Source organism: Otolemur garnettii, unplaced genomic scaffold (assembly GCF_000181295.1).
Source record: "Otolemur garnettii isolate 467f Iridium unplaced genomic scaffold, OtoGar3 scaffold00020, whole genome shotgun sequence".
NCBI lineage: Eukaryota > Metazoa > Chordata > Mammalia > Primates > Galagidae > Otolemur > Otolemur garnettii.
In genome coordinates, this window is record NW_003852415.1 from 26,839,032 (window position 1) to 26,852,530 (window position 13,499).

At 31.0% G+C, this 13,499-nt stretch overlaps 2 long non-coding RNA genes, 6 other non-coding genes and 2 pseudogenes across 9 annotated transcripts in view; all 10 read left to right on the forward strand.

The window, feature by feature from the left end:
- LOC105886717 overlaps nt 1–9,201 on the forward strand; it is a 26,877-nt gene extending 17,676 nt beyond the window's left edge. For both annotated transcript variants that reach the window (XR_001161143.2, XR_002772530.1), the window contains 4 exons: nt 404–476; nt 6,244–6,326; nt 8,094–8,180; nt 8,968–9,201. This is a non-coding gene — a long non-coding RNA (uncharacterized LOC105886717). The remainder of the gene's footprint in view (nt 1–403; nt 477–6,243; nt 6,327–8,093; nt 8,181–8,967) is intronic.
- On the forward strand, nt 746–823 carry LOC111724219. The gene has a single exon (XR_002772553.1). It is a non-coding gene; the product is annotated as a small nucleolar RNA SNORD113/SNORD114 family (small nucleolar RNA).
- Nucleotides 5,685–5,753, forward strand: LOC111724201 (annotated as a pseudogene).
- On the forward strand, nt 6,625–6,695 carry LOC111724198 (annotated as a pseudogene).
- LOC111724277 lies at nt 7,586–7,657 on the forward strand. Its single transcript, XR_002772599.1, has one exon. It is a non-coding gene; the product is annotated as a small nucleolar RNA SNORD113/SNORD114 family (small nucleolar RNA).
- A 168-nt stretch (nt 9,202–9,369) lies between the features above and the next one.
- Nucleotides 9,370–9,444, forward strand: LOC111724278. Its single transcript, XR_002772600.1, has one exon. It is a non-coding gene; the product is annotated as a small nucleolar RNA SNORD113/SNORD114 family (small nucleolar RNA).
- Nucleotides 9,445–10,217: 773 nt separating this feature from the next.
- LOC111724285 lies at nt 10,218–10,290 on the forward strand. The gene has a single exon (XR_002772606.1). It is a non-coding gene; the product is annotated as a small nucleolar RNA SNORD113/SNORD114 family (small nucleolar RNA).
- A 1,384-nt stretch (nt 10,291–11,674) lies between these two features.
- Nucleotides 11,675–13,499, forward strand: part of LOC111724182 — a 5,577-nt gene continuing 3,752 nt past the window's right edge. The window contains exons 1-2 of the long non-coding RNA XR_002772523.1: nt 11,675–12,012; nt 12,443–12,520. This is a non-coding gene — a long non-coding RNA (uncharacterized LOC111724182). The remainder of the gene's footprint in view (nt 12,013–12,442; nt 12,521–13,499) is intronic.
- Nucleotides 12,287–12,361, forward strand: LOC111724276. The gene has a single exon (XR_002772598.1). It is a non-coding gene; the product is annotated as a small nucleolar RNA SNORD113/SNORD114 family (small nucleolar RNA).
- On the forward strand, nt 12,811–12,888 carry LOC111724207. Its single transcript, XR_002772544.1, has one exon. It is a non-coding gene; the product is annotated as a small nucleolar RNA SNORD113/SNORD114 family (small nucleolar RNA).

The following is a 13,499-nucleotide window of genomic DNA, read 5'->3' on the forward strand; positions in this document are numbered from 1 at the left end:
AAAAAAAAAAAAGAAAAATTATACATGTTAGGAAAAATTAATAAATACTTAATGATTGGATAAATGGAATAAAGAAAGCAAAGATAGGTGGAGAGGAGGTCTCAGGTTTTAAAATCAGCTGCTCTGCTTTGTACTTCTTTGAATGTCCACTAGTGTGAATTTGAGTGTTCTTTCATAATCACAAGCTTGAAGGTTGCCTCTATGTATAGGTACATGGAGACTTATATAATAGGCAATTTACTTGTCTTGGTTTAACTATGTTTTTTAGAAATTATCACCATATAATTGTGAAGCTTAGAATATAATCAGTTAAGGCTATATGGCCCATTTTTTTATACCTTTATTCAAATTAATATGCGGGAACAATTTTTAGGTTACATTGTTACATTGTTCTCACTTCCAGGGTAAAATTCCATTTGTAGAAGAATCCCTCACCCAAGGGGTGTGTTATACAACCTCAACAATGTGCACATTAGGTGAGATCCCGTATATGGCCCATTCTTAAGAATAAGATTGATATACTCTGTTGTGTTGATAGATTAATTCATATATGAAACATGGAGGTAAATTAATCAAAGATGCCTAGTTTTGGGGGGAATAGTTTTATAGACAGATGTTAAAGATATTAAAGAATCTTATTCTTGGGTTTTTGTGACACTTTGGTATTTACTTATTCTTATTAGTGGATTGCTGTATTAACCAATCAACAAATGAAGTCAAGAATGAACAAAAAGAGTGTCAAATCTGGTTAGATGATGAAAACTGGTGATGTACGTGTGAGTTATAGATGATGAATACTCTTGTCTGCAGTTGTGAGATCCAGCATTAAAAATTTATTCTCTGTGTTGGAATTGAGCCTATATACATATATTAGGAATATCAGTGATCTTACTGCATTTCATGGCTATTGATGATATTTTCATTAGTAAATTAGTACATGAATAACTAAACAAATGTATGAATACATGAAGCAAAATGTTATCGTGAACTGACTATGCCTCTGTTTAGAAATAAATTCTTGGATTTTAATAGTTTTATTAAGATCACACAGGCATATATAATAGAATGAATTTCTGTTCTAGATTACTAAGAATGTAAACTTTGTCCAGTTTATTTAAAATGGATAAGATGGATAGAGAAATTAATTCATTTGTTCATAAATTATTAATTCATATATTCATACTAAAATGGATAGATCAATAAATTAAGGTCAAGAACTGACTACTCATAATGGTACCATGAAACTAGGAGTGACATGCATCCAATTCTGCAAGGTGATGTTTACTTGTAGAGAATACTGAGACATGTTTTGGTGGAGGGATTCAGGTCATTTGTGTAATTAATGGTCAATTGTTTTCCTTAATGCAGGTGATAGCTTAAGAATATTCACTATTTTATGTAAGTTAATAATTGAAATAATTTAATGAATAATAGGAGAATAGGAGAGTTAGCCTCAGAATAGGAAGTATTAACTATTAGCCAGTGGATAAGGAGTGTGTGGACTTATGTAAGACATAGTGAACATACTAGATTTTGGTTGGGGGGTTTGTTCATTGCTGTTCATAATACTGTACAACATGGTTAAAGAATAAAGTGAAAGAGACAAAAGGTGAGGATCAGTTATGAATTAAAGCATTATATTTAATGTTACAATTGTGGATGATGTTGAAAAGACAGATTAATGCCATTTTAGTCACTTTATAGTTTCCTATATTGTATGTCTAGTGTGTTAACTTTATGAGGAAGGAACTTGTGAAATAAATGATTGCCAGTATCATAGTGTTGAGTAGTACATTCTTCTAGTTCATTTTTACATCTTAATAGAATGTATAATTTAAACAAAAAAGATCAAGCATGGGCCAACAATATGAATAAAGTCAAATTATACACCTGGAATAAGGTGTATAATTGTATTCTCATACCATTTTTATAGTTCATTTCAAAGAGAATCTATTATCTCTCTTGGAAATGAGCCCATTGACAGAGATATTAGGAGTACTAAAAAAGTTGTCATTGGTGGCTATTCATGCATATTTATCTTATTATCAGTGAGTTAATAAACATAAATATAATGGGATGGTTATAGATAAATTTGTTAAATACGATTAGATTTCAGTAATTTTCAAGGAATCCAATTAGGGAGTTTTTGTGGGTGTTGGGGACTTGTGTTATTTTTCAGTAGATTTCAGTAATTTTCAAGGATCTAATTATGGAATTTTGGTGGATCGTGATTATTGGGTTATTCTAAGGGCATAAATGAAAGAATGAGTAAAAAAAATACACACATAAATAAAGATGAAGAGAGCAAACTAGATTAAGAACAAAAGCTATCAGAGAGAATTATTTATTTATTTAATTAAATTATTATTATTGTTTTTTTGAGACAGAATTTCATTCATTCTCCCTTGGTAGAGTGCTGTGGTTTGAGCGATCCTCTGTCCTTAGATTCCTGAATGCCCATTTCCTTTCTTTCTTTTTCTTTTCTTTCCTTTTTTTAGTAGAGACAGGGTCCTGCTCTTGCTCAGGCTGGTCTCTGGAGCTGAGTAATCCTGCCTGTCTCGGCCTCCCAGGGGGCTAGGATTATAGGTGAGAACCACCATGCCTGGCCAAACAAATTTTTGATCATATAATTTTGAAACACTGCAGTATATTAAGAAACCAATAGATTAAGGTTTCTTAAACTCTTTCTAAGTTTACCTCTTTAGTTTAGAGTGATATAGAGCAGTGGTTCTCAAACATGAGACTTGGAATTGCAAGGAGGGCTGTTTATAATACAGATTGCAGCTGTGCTGCTAGCATTTCTGATTCAGTTTGCTTGGTGTATGGAGTCTGAGAGTCTGAATTTCCAATCAGTTAATTTCGAATAGTTCCTAATCACTGATATGTCATATGTATGTAGTAATTAATGCCCTTGTTCTTGGTCAGTGTTGAGTTTTAGGTTTTATAAGAAAAAGAATGTAATAAATACATTAATTAATAAATACTTAAATGTCTTAACTAAATAAAAAGGGAACAGCATAGTTTAATGGAGAAAAGGTCTTATTCTTTTATCATAATTGTTATATTACACAAAATGGATAGACTTAAGGTGATTTAAGCATTCTGAAAAGACCAAGTACTCTTGATTACCTCCGTTTAGGTGCCTAGAGACCAATGAAATAGTCATTCTTTTTGTTCTTCAAGTGGGTTTTCATGGGTTTTCACTGTACATATTTGAAATGAATAAATAATTACACATATGAATGCAACCAAACAAGGACAAGTCTTTAGTAATGATGAGGAACCACAGTTTATGATTAATTAGATTGAGTGTTACTCATTATAATTTTAAAAAATATCAAGTCTCTGTCACTGATCATTATAGCTCTTTAAAATTCTATTGTAGGGTTTTCTCTAATAATTCTTTAAGTGGTTAAGATGTAAATTGCTTTTATTGTGATGAAGGGGCACATAGGCGATGTTAAGTATTTGCCAGCATTTTAGTTACAGTGGTGGATTCACGTTATATATAGAAGTGATATGCAAATTATGTGAATTATATGAAAAAAGGCCAAGGAAGGACCAGTGATGTGAATGAAATGCATTTTGAATTGCTTTTTATGATCAAAAGACCTGTGACTTACTGAGATCCATTACAAACAGGATGTGTTTACATTTGTGGAAATGAGCCTGCGGATAAATTTTCAAGGATCATTTTCTCAGTCTTATGTGTGTCATGGATTTGGATTTTATTATTAGTTAATAAATGAAAGAATGAAAAAATACATTAATGTATAAAAGTGAAAAAGTTGAAGCATACCCAATTATGAAATTATGTGGTGAGGCAAGAATTACTGTTAATATATTGTAAAGCCACTGGAGTTTATTAAGGAATATGTGGATCAGAGGGGTTACATTTTTTGGTAAGGATAAGAAGGAAAGGTAAGGATAGGTAATAGGTTCTTGCTTTGAGTCAGTGATGAGTTCAAGTGGTTGTTTACTTGATAGGGAAAAATTTTATACCACAAATAATAAATGTTTAAATGACTGAGAAAATAAAATGGTAATTGTGTGTATTAATGGAAATAGTGTCTCAATATTTTATTATTCGCATTGCTTGTACTACTTAGAATGAATGCATCTAGCTGATTTAAGAATTCTGTTGTGGCCGTGAACTTTGAGCTATGAGCATAGGAAGCAGTGTGAATAACAGTCTGAGCACTTGTCTTGATGTGAATGGCTTATTTAAGAATATTCATTGTATTATTTAAAAAAAAATGTATGGATTACAGTGAAAGGAGTCATGGATATCTCACTATGGGATTGACAGGAACTATATGTTTATTAGTGAATATATATCACACTGAGACTAATTAATGGAAGATACAGGTGCTAAAGAGAATTAGTCTATTTACAGTTATTGATACTTAAGCATTTTGTCCTATGGCTTTTGTGATTTATGTAAATTTATTTTATTATTTTTATTCAATTGGACAACAAAAGTTAATAAATGTTAAAATGAAGGCAGAAAAAGATGGCAAATCTTAGCCTAATAATGACAATTGGCTGCATATTAAATCATGGATAGATAAAGAATAAATTTCTGAAACTTTGAGATACTATATAGAAAAAGATCTATAGTGTATTGTCTTTGTTTAAAGTAATCCTATAGAACATTATGTATACAGAACAGAACAGGTTATAAAAGACTGACACATTCTCTTCATTGACCATTGCTTTCCACTTTCCATTTACTAAGTCATTTCAATATTTAACAATTGGTGCTGTTACTTGTCTCCTATCCTTTAAAATAAAGGATAACATAATACCCACCAGTGATCCTATTTATCAGTGTCCATATGATAGTTTTTCAAAGGGTAACATTCTGAATCCATTTGTTTTACTTATGAACATATACACAAAGATCATGTTCTGAAACTTTTATGGTTCATGCATTTTGATTGTATTACAAAAAAAAATCAATGATAAAATTTCTATAATTGCATACAAAAGATGAAGAGAGTAAAGTATTGCCTAATTATAAAAATCTGGAAGCACTAATGTTCATAAGTAAACAAATGGATTCAGAATGTTACCCTTTGGAAAACTATCATATGGACACTGATATAGGATCACTGGTGAGTATTATGTTATCCTTTATTTTAAAGGCTGGGAGACAAGTAACAGCATCAATTGTTAAATATTGAAATGACTTAGTAAATGGAAAGTAGAAAGCAATGGTCAATGAAGAGAATGTATCAGTCTTTTATAACTTATTCTGTTCTGTATTCCTTAAGGGGGAGGCTTTCTGCTATTCAGAGATGAGTAATGGTCACATACTCCAGTCTATGGTTTTCCTCTATGCATTAGGAGCATGGAGACCACTGTGAATAACAATCAAAGTTCTTATTTTACTTTGGGTGGTTTGCTTAAGGGTGTTCACTGTATCATTGAAAATAAAGAATTATAATCAAAGCCAAGTGACAAATACAGAATTTGTATAAAGCACTCTATGAATTAATAGTTGTATGAAAAACTAAAGATAATAAAGGAGATACATTGATGTGAGATGATTCTATATATGGAATGGAAATTTCAAGGCTGTGCTTAGGGTTTTTTTGAATAATAGGGTTTAAAATTTAAGTGAATTAACAGATTAATCAACAGACAATGTAGAAATGAATGAAGAAAAAGAATACCAACTTTGGATTTATGATGACTACTGGTGGCGTATGAGTCACATACGATGAATACGTCTGATGTCTGAGGTCCATCACAGAAGACAGCTGGCCTATTGTTTCTGTTTTAAGTGATGTTATGGATAGATTTCAGAAGTGTAGAATGTATTTATTTTGCCTTGTGGTTACATATTTTTATTCTGTTTTTGTAATTGGACAAATGCAAAAATCAATAAATAAATATATAAATGAATAAAGATATAATGGGTGAAGCACAGTCAAATTATAAAAATATGTAGTGAGGTATAAAATACTATTAATATACATTGAAGTCCAAAAACAAAACAGTGAAGTCCAAAGAGAAATAAATGACATATGCCCATTACCTCTTTGGATAATAGTGATATAGACAGTTTAAATTATAGATAATTTTTAATTTCTGGATCAGTGTTTAAAATGGTTCAATGAGAAAATGAAATAAATACCAATAATGATTGGCTACATGACTAATGATTAGTGAAAAGCAAGGATCAATACTGAGAACAGCTCAATTTTGTTATCATTTCCACTACTCTATACTCCTCAGAATGGACGTACTTGTGCTGTTTTAAGGATTCCTCCATGGTCAGGTCCCCTACACTGTGCTTCGAAAGGAGGATGTAGACTAATGTGAGTAGTAAAGACCTTTTCTTCATTTGGGTGGTTTGTTGAAGAGTACTTCATGTATTATAAATATCTTTAATAAAATTTAAGATGGCCACCATTATCCCAATGGTAGATTTGGGAATTATATGAATTATCATATGATATGAAAACTGAGGATAATAATAAAATAGATAATATTGATGTCAGAAGGATACTTAATATCAAGGTTACTTTGTTGGTTTTCAATTCATAGTGACTTATTAGTGAGTTAATCAGTTAATAGATAAGGTGGAAATGAATGGTAGAAAAAGATGATCAATACTGGATTGATAATGACTGCTGGTGGCTTATGAGTCATTATGATGAATATGTGTCTAGAACTCTGAGGTCCGTCACAAAAGAAATCAAGCTGGTTCTCTATGTTTGAAATGATCCTGTATATAGGTGATATGTAAGTGTTAGAAATACAGTATTTATTTGTTTTTGGTCTTTGTGATCACATATTTTCATAGTTGGGCAGTGTGAGAATCATTAAACAAATATGTAAACCAATAAACATGAATAAATTGAAGCACTGTCCAATTATAAAAATGTGGCAAGGGAGGAAACACTTAATGTATGTTGAAAATATGAAGTTCAAAGAGAAATAAGTGATACATGTTTGTCACCTCTTTGGCTAATGATGATGAAGACAGTATAATTATAGATAATCTTCATGTTTTGGGTCAGTGGCAAGGTTGAAATTGTTCATTTTCTTAGGGGAAAATGAAATAAAAATATATTAAATAATGATAGCCTAAATGACTAATGAAATGAAAGGTGAAAAGCAAGGATTAGTGGTAATAGTGTCTCAAAGTTGTTACTGTCTTCTGTGTTGTTTGTTTCTCAGAATGGTTGTACTTGTTCTGATTTGAGGATTCTTCCATGGTCATGTGCTGTTTATATCATGCCTAAGAAGGAAGATGCACACCAATGTAATAGTCAAAGTCCTTAATAATACACAGTGTATTATTAAGAAGTGTGAAATATAGTCAAAGAAGGGCAGTGTTCTCTCTTCTTTCCTAAATATGGGAGTTATGTGAAGATTGTATTTATAATGCTTCTATAATAAACTGAGGATAATGAGTGAAACATATATTAATGTAGTAATTTTACATATAGACTAGGTATATGAAATTTATTCTTGGGGATTTTGTGAATCATAGGACTGAAAATTATAAATAATGAATAAATGATTTAATCAATAAAAATGTAGAATGAATGTAAAAAGGGATGATTAATATCGGATCAATGATGACTACCGGTGGCGTATGAGTTTTATATGATGAATACGTATCTGGAACTCTGAGGTCCGTAACAAATGGAATATGGCCCATTCCCTCTGTTTCAAATGATATTATGTGTTGGGTTTTGCTTTTTACATTCATTCACTTCATGCTATTATTATAATTAGATCAATGAAATAATTTATATACATATATGTACATTTTCTTAAGGGGGCAAAGTGGTGAGATAAGATGTATTATTACATATTGATTATGTTTAAGCCCCAAGAGAATTAAATATTACATTATTGTAAATTCTTTGATTACGGATGATACAGTGTAATTAAAGGAAAACAGTGAACATCTGGGTCAAGGAAAATTCTAAGTTGTTTGTTTTCTTAATGAAAATAAAATGTGCCTTCCAAATAATGACTTCTCAGATGACTAAAGAAAAAATAATAAGCCAAGATCAAGAAGGAATGTCTCAATTTTTTTTTAATGATCTGCTGTGTTCTGTAATCCTCAGAATGGATGCTTTCAAGATGATTTACTCACTCTTCTATGGTCACAAACTCTATGGTTGCATCTACATGTTAGGAGCATAATGAGTCGTGTAAGTAGTAGTAATAGTTCTTGCTTTAACTATTTTTCTAGAAATTATTTGCTTTAGTCTTAAAAAGTATTAAATATAATCAAAGAAGATGAAACATGTCCACTGATTAATATGAAACATTAGATTAATTAACCCATGTATGAAATATGGAGCTTAGTTAATGAAAGAAATTTAAGTCTTTGTAGAAATTATTATATAGATGGATGTTAAGGATATTCAAAAATCTTATTGTTAGTGAATTAATAAATGTAGATGGTAATAGAGACAGTGGGCCTATCCTGAACTAATGGTGACAGCCAGTGGAATGAGTTATGTACTGTGTATCCGGAACTTTGAGGTCCAACAAAAGTGGGATCTAGCTCATTCCTCCTTTTCAAAGGGATCCTATGAACAGATGCCAATAACTGAGTCTTTTTGAGTTCATGAATTTAGAAAATATTGTTATAAAAAATCAAGGACTGGATAAAAAATGTATAAATAAATAGAGATCAATAGGGTAAATCATTGTTTAATACTTTATAATGTATATTAAGGAAAATAAATATTAATATAAATTAGAATGGATAATATATGAGTGAATGTGCTTATGTCTTAGACAGTGTGACATAGGCTCTGATAGTTATTGCTCTCAATCAGTTTTAACTTTGAAGTAGTTTATTTTATTAAGAAAAAGTTATCATAATTTAATAACAGCCAACAGGATAATGCCAATGAATGGTGGAATATGTGGATTAATGGAGAAAATGTCTCAGTGTTTTTAATCTTTTCTATGTTTTGTACTTTTCAGAATGGATGCATCGATCTAATTTAAGAATTTTGCCTTGATCAAGACTTGTTTATCATTGTTACTGAACAGACTGATGTAATAGTCAAAGTTGTAGTGTGGTTTGGGTGGTTTGTTTAAGGGTATTTACTATATTATTAACAAAATATAAAATATAGTCAAATAGGGCCAAATGTAGTTCGGTAACAAATGTGGAAGTATTACATAAAGCATCTCTTGGATTAATAAATATGTGAAAAACTGATACTAATTATTTAAAGATATATATATGAATAATGTGAGAATGATTTTATATATAAATATCTACAAGCAATTATTTATGCTATAATTTAATTATGTGAATTATGAGTATTAGTGGATTAATAAAATAAAGTAAAATTGCATGAAAATAAAGTAAGCCTTTCTTGGACCAATGATGAGAATTGCAGGCATATGAGTCTTGGATGATGAATAATATGTGTCTGGAACTCTGAGGTTCAACAAAAAAGAAATCTGGTCTTTCTTTTCATGCACTTTTATTTTATTCTTTTAATTGCATCAATAAAAGAATCAATAGACAAACATACAAATAAAAATGACTGTTTGAAGCATTGTCCAATTATAAAAATAGGTGGTGAGGCAAGAAATACTATTGGTAAATATAGAAAATTCTGAAGTCCACAGAGAAATAAATAGTGTATATAAGTAATTGTTATCTTTTTGGCTAAGTATGCTGTTGACATACTTAGGTAAATATGAATGTTCATATTCTAGTTCAATAGCAAGATTGATATTGTTAGTTTACATAGTAGAAAATAAACATTAATCAAGTTACTAATTATATATAACTAAGTAAAAGGAGGTATTCAAGAAACAATAGTAATAATATTACAACCTTTTAATGTCTTTGCTCTGCTCTGTAATCTTCAGAATGGATGCCCTGGAGTTGATTCAAGCATTCCTCCATGGTCACAAACTCTATGTTTGCATCTGTGTTAGGAGTCTGACAAGCCATGTGGGTAGGTGTCAATGTTCTTGCATTACATTGATCATTTTTAAAAACAGATATATTCTGTTTTATTAAGTATTAGTAAATATAATTTAAAAAAGGATACCTGTCAATGTTAAATATCAGGTCGATATGAAGCATTTTTCACATAATGCATATATAGTATGCTTAACTCATTTAATGAGAGAAATTTGGTCTCTGTGAAAATGATTATATAGATAATTAGGAATAAACACAGATGGTAAGGTAGAAAGTAGACCTTCCTTGGACCAATGATGATGATAGGTGGAGTATGAGTCTTGCACTGTGAATACTGTGTCTGGAAGTCTGAGGTCCAAGAAAAACAAGGTCTTAATCCCTTACCTCTTTTTGAAGGGGTCCTGGTCAGATGTCAGGATATAAAAGGGTCTTGTGCTCATAAATTTAAAAACTATACTATGAAAGAATGAAGGGAAGGGAAAATAAATGAATATATAAATGAATAAAGATAGAGTCAAACATTGTTTTTTAATAAAATATGTTTTAAGGAAGATGGATTTTAATATAAATTGGAATAGATAATATGGATAAAAATGTATTATGTCTTGAACTAGAATAATATAGACTGTGATAGATAATAGTTATTACTCTCAGTTTCAAAGTTGAAGTCTATTTTATTTAGGAGACTATAAATATTACCATAAGTTAATAAAAGCCAAAATGACAATGCAGATTAATCATATGATATATCGGTCAATGAGAGGATGTCTCAATGTTTTTATCATCTTTCTGCTTTGTACTCTTTAGAATGGATGCACCAAGTGGATTTAAGCATTCTGCTATGATGGAGACTTATATTGCTGTTGTGTTTGGAAAGAAAACAAAGTTAGTAATAGCCACATTTCTTGTCTTCTTTTGGGTAATTTATATTTTAGGTAGTCATAATATTATTAAAAAATTCAAATTAGTCAGAAGTTAACCATGGCCCAATGATAAATATGATGTAGAATATTATGTTTATTAATTGTTGATGTGACACATAGGGGTTGATTAATGAACACAGGAATAGTCTAATGTGGACAGATATTGGAGATGTTAGGCATCATGTTGTAGGGTTTTTTTTGAATTGTATTATTTTATTCGTACACATGAATTAATGATTTATTCATAACAAATGTAGAGATGGACGAATATTAAAGGGTAAAACATGGATTGATAATGGCTGTTGCCATATGAGCCATATACAATGAGCGAAGCAATTCTGGACGGATGCCCAACATGAAAGACAAGTAGTCCATTTTCTTGGTAGAAGCTATCCTCTAGACACAGGTTATGAATATATAAGATTTTTTTGTTGTTGTTTGATATGATGCCATGCATGGCATCATAGCTCCCAGCAACCTCAAACTCCTGGGCCCATGCAATCCTCTGGCCTCAGCCTCTTGTGGGGATTACATACAGGTGCCTGCCACAATGCCTGGCTCTTTTGTCTATTTTTGGTAGAGACAGGATCTTGCTCTTGCTCAGAGTGGTCTCCAACTCCTGAGTTCAAGCAATCCACCTGCCTTGGGCTTCCAGAGTGCTAGGATTATAGATGTGAACCATCATGGATGGCCCAAGATTTTTTATCTTGAACTTTGCAATCATATTTTAATTCCTTTGTAACTAGATCATTGGAAGAATCAATAAAGAAGTAAATAAATTAATTAAATAGTATTCATTAAAAATATGTAGTGAACCAAGAAAGTTTTATTATGAAATCACTGAAGTCCAATTTGAATTAAATTTCAGCCAAGGTACCTCCTTGGCTAAGGATGATATAGACAGTGTGAATTTTAGATAGTTTACCTGTTCTGGGGTGTGCCAATTTTGATATATACTTGAAATTAATGGTTGCGTAAATGACTAACTAAAAGGTGAAAACTAAGGATATATAGAGATATTGTCTCAGATTTGTTGTTGTTGTTTATTTGTCTTCCCTGTCCTATTTTCCTCACAATGGACCTGCCTGAGCTGATTAGAGAATCTGCCCTGGTTGTGAACACTATGGTTGCATCTGTAATAAGAAGCTGGAGATCAATGTGAGTAATAATAGTTTGGGTGCTTTGTTTAAGGGTACTCACTACATTATTAAAAATAATATAATCACATAAGGCAAATGTTAACATTGTACTTTGGGATTAATATGAATCGTTCCACTCATTAATTGAGATGCATAGATGAGAAACAGGATGATTAATAAAAGTTATATTACTCTAAGCATAATTTTGCATACATAGGCTTTAAAAAATATTATCAGTGAATTAATGAATTAATAAACAATGTAGAAATGAATGAAGAGGAAGGAGCCTTTGCTGGACCAATGATGATATCTGCCGGCGTATGAGTTGTGGATGATGAATAATAAATGTCTGGAACTCTGAGGTCCAACACAAAAAAGTCTGAATAAGAAAGGATCAGTAGAGGAGTATCTAATTTTCAAAATTATTTTCTGTGCTCTGTACTCCTTAGAATGAATGATTTCAAGGTGACTTATTCATTCTTCCATGGCCACCAGCCCTGTGGTTGGCAGCTCTGTGTTGGACCAATGTGAGTAATAGTCAACATTCTTGTCTTGGTTTAGATGGCTTGTTTCATTGCATCGCATAATGCCAACTGTTACCAATGACAAAAAAGTATTACATTGACTAATTTATGTGTAAAAACAAGATAATTAATGAAGAAGATACTTTGATGTGAGATAATTCTATGTGCAGATTAGGAATGTCAAACCTATTTTTGGACTTTGTGAATCCTAGGGTTTTAAACTATTATTAGTGAATTAGTGATTAAAGCAGTAGACAATGTAGAAATGAATGGAGAAAAGGAGGACTTAATCCTGGATCAGTGATGACTACTGGTTGCGTGACATTATGAGTGAAATATGATGAATACATATATGGAACTCTCAGGTCCATCAGAAAAGGAATATGGTCCTTGTATTTATTCATTTTTATTCTATTATTATGATTGGATCAATGAATGAATCAACAAAGACATATAAATAAATCAAAATAAAATATGTGAAGCCTTGTCTAATTATAAAAATTTGTGGCAAGGCAAGAAAGTCTGTTATGTATATTGAAAATACTGAAATCCAGAAGAGTTCTTTTTGGCTAAGGATGATATAGTCAGTATAAATTATAGACATTGTTTTAATTTTGGGTCTGTGGCAAATTCAAAGAGGTTTATTTTAAGAAAGGATAATATAAATATACTTCAAATAATGATTGCCTTAAATGAATGACTAAGTAAAAGATGATAATAAGCAAGGATAGATGAAGAAATGTCTCATTTCTTTAATCATCTATTCTGCTCTGTACTCCTCAGAATGGATAGTTCCGGGATGGTTAGCGCACTCTTCCATGCTTTCCAGCCCCATTGGCTGCATCTCTGGGTTAGAATATGAAGATCAATGTGAGTCAGTGGTTCTGGTATTTAATTTATTTTTGTTAAAGGTATTTAGTAAATCAGTAAAAAGTATTAAATATAATCAAAGAATTCCAAGGAAGCTAATTTTTTTTTTTTT